Consider the following 7776-nt stretch of genomic DNA (forward strand, 5'->3'; position numbering starts at 1 on the left):
ATTTAAAGCACTAGGATATCACCTCGACGGCCCCAGCTTCACCCCAACCTTGTCTTCTCCTGCTCCAGAGGGTAGGACTCGAACCCATGGCTTCAAGTTACAAGAAAGGAGATTCCAACTCAACGCCAGGAAGAACTTTCTGGCAGCAAGAGCTGTTTGACAGTGGAACATACTCCCTCGGGAGGTGGCGGACTCTCCTTCCCTGGAGGTTTTTAAGCAGATGTTGAATAGCCGTCTGTTATTTATGATGTAGTTCCTGCATTGCAGAGGGTTGGACTAGATAACCCTCGGGGTGCCTTTCAATTCTACAATTCTATGATTCTATTAATCTTCCAACATTCAGCCTCATCTGATTTCCCCAGGTTCTAGTGTTATGAGAGAGGGAGAGAAAATTTCCTTGATCCACACTCTCTATGCCATGCACAATTTTTATAAATTTTGACCTGCCCCATCTTCATCCTCAACTAGCAAAGCTGTACCTCGGTTTTTGAACAGCTTAGGACACAAACAACTTGGAACCCGAACACTGCAAAACCAGAAGTAGGTGTTCTGGTTTTTCAAACTTTTTTTCGGACTCTGGACATGCTCTGTTTTGAGTCCCCCTGTGTTTCCTGTTGCGCTGCTAATTTGCATCCCTTCATTGTAATTCAAGCCTTCCGTTTCGGATTGCAGTGTTCTGATGTGATATTTGGCGCTTATATTTGGCGCTTTTGTTTTGAGGCTTTTTCAGTTAATTTGTTTTTGTGACTGTGTGGATCCCAGTTCAGCTACTGATTGATTGATTGATTGTGTGACTGCGGAAATGGATACCCCCCCCCTCCATCCAAACAATGGCTATTCATCAGTGCAGGTAAGGAAAAAAAAATTCAAATTTTTTTATCATCTACAATACTGTCGTATTTATTTTCTAGTACAATCCATTATTGTTGTTTTCATTTTATTTGTCAATGGTCTCATTAGATAGTAAACTCCATGTTAAATTGCTGCTTTAGGGGTTGTTTTAAAAAGTCTGGAATGGATTAATCCCTTCTGCATTACTTTCTATGGGAAAGCACGCATTGGTTTTCGAACGCTTTGGTTTTGGAACGGACTTCCGGAACGGATTAAGTTTGAGAACCAAGGTACCACTGTAATGATGTCAACATTGGAAGGATGACCCCACAGCTCCCCCCCCATTCCCCTGGCCACTGCTGGTCTCCTTGACTTCCAGCTTATCCCGCAATTCCTGGTTAATGGCTCTTGACTCCCTCGTTCCCAGGAAACATCCCTGACATTCCCTCTGTTTGCCCATTTAAGGCCACCTTCCCAAATCCGAAAGTTCGATGCAAGGCACCTCTTTCATTCTCTCCCAGATTTCCCATAAATCCTCATTTGCAATCCTGATAAATCGCTTTAGCTTTCCGATAATATGTGCTTTAGAAGAATAATTCCCAGGAAATTGCCTTCCTGAGTCACGGACCTGTTTAATAGCTAGATTAGAAGGGAGAGATAAAGAGTTGGGGGGGGGGGAGTCATGTGAATTTGAAAGTTTCCAGTAATGGGTTCTTTTTTTGGGGGGGTGTCTGGATTTCGAGTTATTGGCTGATTGAGGGAGGTTGAAGAATGTGATTCCTTTGTGGCAGGCTCCAAGATTTGCTTTATCTATTCATACACACACACACACACACACACACACAGACCACCACCACCACCACATCATACAAAATATCAAAATGGTTTATAGTCTATAGCCTATTTTATTCCATAGAATTCTTTCTGTAATCCCTCTACAGTTGCGTGTCGAGGTACCAAGACTTCCCACCAAATAATTCACACGAAAATTAAGTTTTTTGTTTTTGACATTAATTTTGGCCACAACTTCATTTAAACACAACTGATGTGAGTTGTTGCTTAGGCATTGGTTCCCATGCCACCTGTTCCCCGCCTGGGACAGATCCGACTCCCCTAGCGTACTGGGGAGCCAGGATAGGTAAACACCCTCTGAGAGAGGCCGGGGCAGAGCCACCAACAGGGCCGGCTCGCCCATTGATTCTAGTGGCGCAGGGTGCCAGGGCGCTGAGGGGCGCAGAGGGGCGCCCCAGCAGGTGGCAGAACTGCGCAGCGGCCTCCCTTTTCCGCTCTGCAGCTCCCACCTTCCGGCTCTTGTTGCTTGCCGCTCTGGCTCCGGCTTTGCCTCGGGCCGGCTGGAAGCGTGCGTAAAAGGCGGCCAGCTGCGCGCCTGGCCCAGATCTGGCGGCGGCGGCGGCGGCAGCAGCTCCGGCTGCGCTGCTGCCAGTGCCGCAGTAGAGCCCCACGAGCAAGACGCCCGACACCGGCAGCGAGGCCACGGGCACTGCTGAGCTGTCGGGCACCACTAACGCCTTGCCCAGCAGCTCGGCCAGGCAGCGCAAGGCCACAAAGACATCCCCGTCGAGCCCCACACAGCTCCTGCTTGACCCGAGCGCTCTGTGCAAGGCCAGGACTGGAGAGGACTGGGACTGGAGAGGTAAGAGCCGAAAGGGAGCTGGAAGGACTGGGGGGCAATTCTGGGAAATGGGGGCGGGGGCGCCGGAGGGATCCTCGCACCAGGGCGCCAGGTATGCTTAAGACGGCCCTGGCCACCAAGCCCTTGACCTCTCCCCCAGATGCTTCCCGAGGCTCATGCGTGGTCCTAGCCCCTACCGGGGGGTACAGACAAACATGTGGAGCCCCAGGATTCCTTTAACGGAACACCCCTAAAGGCAGCAGCAATTTTGAGGGACAGGCCCAGCCAAATCCGTACCCCTCCACCATCCAATTTGAACCAATGCCTAACCGCCAACCTTACAAGTTGTGACATTTTGCTATGTAGTAGGCAAAAACAACAAGGCACCAGCCAATCAGCCAAGTGGCAAAATCCCTACTAGGCCCCCGCATCAATACGGACGACCCCATGACAGGCACAGCAACGTCATGCGCAAACAAACCCCTAAATATAGGGAGGGCAGGAGATCCGTTGCAAGCACCAAAAGCGCAAGCACAAGCTGCTTGCCCAGTACTTAAAGGCTGTGGCTGTCAATCAAACAATTGCAACGTAACGTTCTCCCCAGCAACAATACCCTCAGTGGCCATCCAAACTGACCCACCCAGCAAACCAGGGAATGTCTTGTTAACCCTTCCGCAACCCATGCTCTCCTTAAGGGGAGAAACTGCTTAATGGTTTTTTTGGGGGGGGGTCTGGATTTCGAGTTATTGGCTGATTAAGGGAGGCTGAAGAATGTGATTCCTTTTTTGGCAGGCTCCAAGATTTGCTTTATCTATTCACACACACACACACACACACACACACACACACACACACACACACAACCATATCATACAAAATATCAAAATGGTTTATAGTCTATAGCCTATTTTATTCCATAGTATTCTTTCTGTAATCCCTCTACAGTTGTACCAGTTACTCAAAGCCCCATATATTATCTCTCGGTAGGTTCTATCTATTTAAATCGAATTCATTCAAATTGATTTATAGAACAAAGGAGGCTCTTGTGACAATAAAGAGTCTCATTTACATAATAAATAATTGAGAACATTTTTTCCCCATTTCCATTTTCATAAGTGTCTGCAGTGAAATGTCTGGTCTAGCAAGAACGTGACTCAATTTTAACTGAAATGCTAATTTTCTCTTGGAGGCACCAAGAATGACCGACAAATGGGCTCTCCGGTATACACTGTTGAGCAATTTTCAGCCAAAGAATCATAAGTTATATAGGCCCAAGTCACACAAAGCTAAGACAACAAATTGTCACTGGTTTTTGTGTTGGATAGATGCTATATGGTAATTTATGGACCTCATGGGTATCTAAAGCCATTTGCACATGTTACCCTGCAACCAGTCCATGCAGAATGTAGGCATCCTATATATAGAAAGGAGCAAACCAGGGATATTTTAGGGAGCAGGCTCGCAGGCATCTAGCATCTAGTATAGCATCTAGATCAAGGGAAGTAATAGTACCACTGTATTCTGCTCTGGTCAGACCTCACCTGGAGTACTGTGTCCAGTTCTGGGCACCACAGTTCAAGAAGGATACTGACAAGCTGGAACGTGTCCAGAGGAGGGCAACCAAAATGGTCAAAGGCCTGGAAACAATGCCTTATGAGGAACGGCTTAGGGAGCTGGGTATGTTTAGCCTGGAGAAGAGAAGGTTAAGGGGTGATGTGATAGCCATGTTCAAATATTTAAAAAGATGTCATATAGAGGAGGGAGAAAGGTTGTTTTCTGCTGCTCCAGAGAAGCGGACACGGAGCAATGGATTCAAACTACAAGAAAGAAGATTCCACCTAAATATTAGGAAGAACTTCCTGACAGTAAGAGTTGTTCGGCAGTGGAATTTGCTACCAAGGAGTGTGGTGGAGTATCCTTCTTTGGAGGTCTTTAAGCAGAGGCTTGACAGGCATATGTCAAGAATGCTTTGATGGTGTTTCCTGCTTGGCAGGGGTTTGGACTGGATGGCCCTTGTGGTCTCTTCCAACTCTATGATTCTAGGCAGGGCCCATGACTTACATCATAGGAGCCGACACAACACAAAACACTGTTGCTGTATGTAGGTTTTATTTTATTTGTTTTTTATCTTATATTTTGGAAATGTACATCCAGTTTTTTCACCCTTTAATTTTTGTGTGTTTAGCTTATATGTAAATCCGGCACTGAGACTCACAGCCGGGCGATGATGCCAGGCCGTAATGGAGACAGGACAGAACAGCAGCTTGATTGACACACCGAGTCGAGAACAGAGGCCCCTTACATAACCGACTGCCCAACACCGCCACCTGTGGCCGGAACAGCAGCATTACAACGAAGGTTCCCCATGACACCAGCATCCTCTTCTTCCATTAGCTCAAGAGCAATTCACAAACAGATCTCCCATCTCCCCTACAGGAACGCTTTCCCCACCTCTCTCCCTTTTCGCAAAACCTATTAAACATTTTGACACTTTCCATGATCTGGCCGTAATAACTGTGAGCCTTTAGAAAAGCTATTAAAGGGAAAGGGCTTTTTTGGTGTGTGCTTTTTTTCTCATTGGCATTGCACACACACAAAAGGGGGGGGGTTGAAACTTTCGTTAATTACAACTTTTTGGAAACTGGATGGGAAAAAATGCTTTGGCCTGGAGAACAGGCACCCTCCTCGCATCTAAAGGGGGCACGCCATTGCCTCCATCGGAGTGTCCTCAGTTGACACAGCTGTTAACAAGTTGTTCAGCCAGAAACCACGGTAACTTAACACATCGCTGTTCGCATTCCATGCTGAGACGTTTATTAACTTCTCTCAAGTCAAGTCAATCAGCGATGCTGTTTCTTTCCCTCCTGTCTGGGCTAACCGGCTTCTGTTAATAAAGCAGAAGGAGGTCGCTTTGCTTCAATTAAGGAATGTTTTGGGGCGGTGATGAAATGCACATGGAACCATAGAGTTGGCAGGGACCCCAAGGGTCATCTAGTCTGAACATAGCTGCCAAGTCTCCCGTATTCCCCGGGAAATCCCCGTTTTTCCAGCTGTTCCTAGCTGAAAAAACGGATTTTTTTGTTTTCCCCTGGTTTATTCTGGCGCGGCAGCCATTTTGGAACTGGGTGGAGCATGCTCAGAAGCGACTTTTGATGCTGCTCTGCCCAGCTCCAAAATGGCTGCAGTGCGACTTCTGGCGCGGCGACCATTTTGGAACTGGGCAAAGCAGCATCAAAAGTCACTTCTGAGCATGCTCCGCCCAGTTCCAAAATGGCGGCAGCGCTACCTCCGGTCTGCTACTTCCGCACGGTCCCTTATTTCTCCGACAGCAACTTGGCAGGTATGAGTCTGAACCCTCTGCAGTGCACAAATCGCAGCTAAAGAATTTCAAAAATTCAGTACAGGGCAGTCCGCCACCTTCCGAGGAAGTCCTTTCCACTGCTGACCAGCTCTTAACATCCTAATCTCCTCTCTTGTCATTTGAATCCATCAGTTCAAATCCTGCCCTCCAGAGCAGCAGAAAACAAACTTGCTCCATCTTCCATGGGGCAGCCCTTCTAATATTTGAAGATGGCTGTCATATCTCCTCCCAGCCTCCTCTTTTCCAGGCTAAACATACCCAGCTTCTTCAACCGTTCCTCATAATGCTTGGCTTCCAGACCCTTGATCTTCTTGGTCACCCTCATTTGCACACCCTCCAGGTTGTCAACATCCTTCTTAAACTGAGGTGCCCAGAATTAGGCGCAGTATTCCAGGTGTGACTAGAGCAGGACTATGACTTTCCTTGATCTGGATCAGGGCCAGATTTAGGTTTGATGAGGCCCTAAACTACTGAAGGTAATGGGGCCCTTTATATGTCCAGCTGTCCTTTGTCAACAACAAATTGCCGCTGATTTTTGTGTTGAATATATGCCGCATGGTAATTTATGGACCTAATAGGTATGTAAAGCCATTTGCACATGTTGCCATGCAACCAGTCCATGCAGAATGTAGGCACCCTATATATAGAAATGAGCAAACCAGTGATACTTTATTTTAGGGAGCAGGCTAGCAGGCAGGGCCCATTACTTGCATCATAGGAGCCTACACAACACAAAACACTGTTGCTGTATGTAGGTTTTATTTTATTTGTTTTGTTTTTTCTTATATTTTGGAAATGTACATCCAGGTTTTTTCCCTTCAATTTTTTTGGGGGCCCCCAAGAGAGTGGGGCCCTAAGCTATAGCTTGTTTATCTTGTACGTAAATCCAGCATGGATCTGGATGCTATACTTCTGTTGATGCAGCCCAGAATCGCATTTGCAGTTTTTGCTGCTGCATCACACTGTGGACTCGTGTTAATCATCTTGTCCACCAAGACCCCCTAAGCCCTTTTTCACATGTAGCCAGGTGTCCCCCATCTGTCACGGTCTGGTCGGCGGGAGGTAGCCCGCCTGAGGACGTCAGGACCAGGGGCAAGATGATGGTGTGGAAGCAGGAACGGGGTCCGGATGGTGCAGGGCTCAGGGTCCAGCAGCAGGCAGTCGCAGGGTCGAGGAGCAAGGCAAAGGTCCAAGGAGCAAGGCAAAGTATCAAGGAACAGGAGGCCAGATGCAACAAGGCAGGGATCGAGTTGCTGTGGCAAAGAGCTGAAGGGAAATGCTGAGCTTTTATCCCTCCCAGCTCTTGACCATAGCTGCCAAGTCTCCCGTTTTCCCCGGGAAATCCCCGTTTTTCCAGCTGTTCCTAGCTGAAAAAACGGATTCCCCCCCTCCCGGTTCATTCTGTTGCGGCGGCCATTTTGGAACTGGGCAAAGCAGCATCAAAAGTCACTTCTGAGCATGCTCCGCCCAGTTCCAAAATTGCGGCAGCGCTACTTCCGGTCCACTATTTCTGGCCCGGTCCCTTATTTCTCTGACAGCAACTTGGCAGGTATGGCTCTTGCCACCAGGTGCAGTGAGTTATCAAGTGGCCTCACCTGAGTGGCCACTCCTTGCTTCTCCAGCACAGGCTGAGGCAGGCCCCAGAGCCTGACTCCTGCCCATAATCCTGACACCATCCTAAATTTGTGCATATGTGGCTCTCTGGATGTTGGACTACAGCTCCCCTAAACCTAAACCCTGACCATCAGCCATGCTAGCCAGGACTGATGTCTGACAACATGCACAGGACCAAATTTTCACAAGGGAAGATGCTAAGCTAGTTGGCCCAGCCCTCTGCATAAGGCAGCTTCCTCTGTCCCCCATCCAGATTTAGTATGTGTGAAGGATGTTGCCCGTATTATTTAAATTCTGAGCTCCTCTGAAATCACTGAAGGTCCATCGTCCAACATCT

Source organism: Zootoca vivipara, chromosome 11 (assembly GCF_965207765.1).
Source record: "Zootoca vivipara chromosome 11, rZooViv2.hap1.1, whole genome shotgun sequence".
Classification (NCBI taxonomy): domain Eukaryota; kingdom Metazoa; phylum Chordata; class Lepidosauria; order Squamata; family Lacertidae; genus Zootoca; species Zootoca vivipara.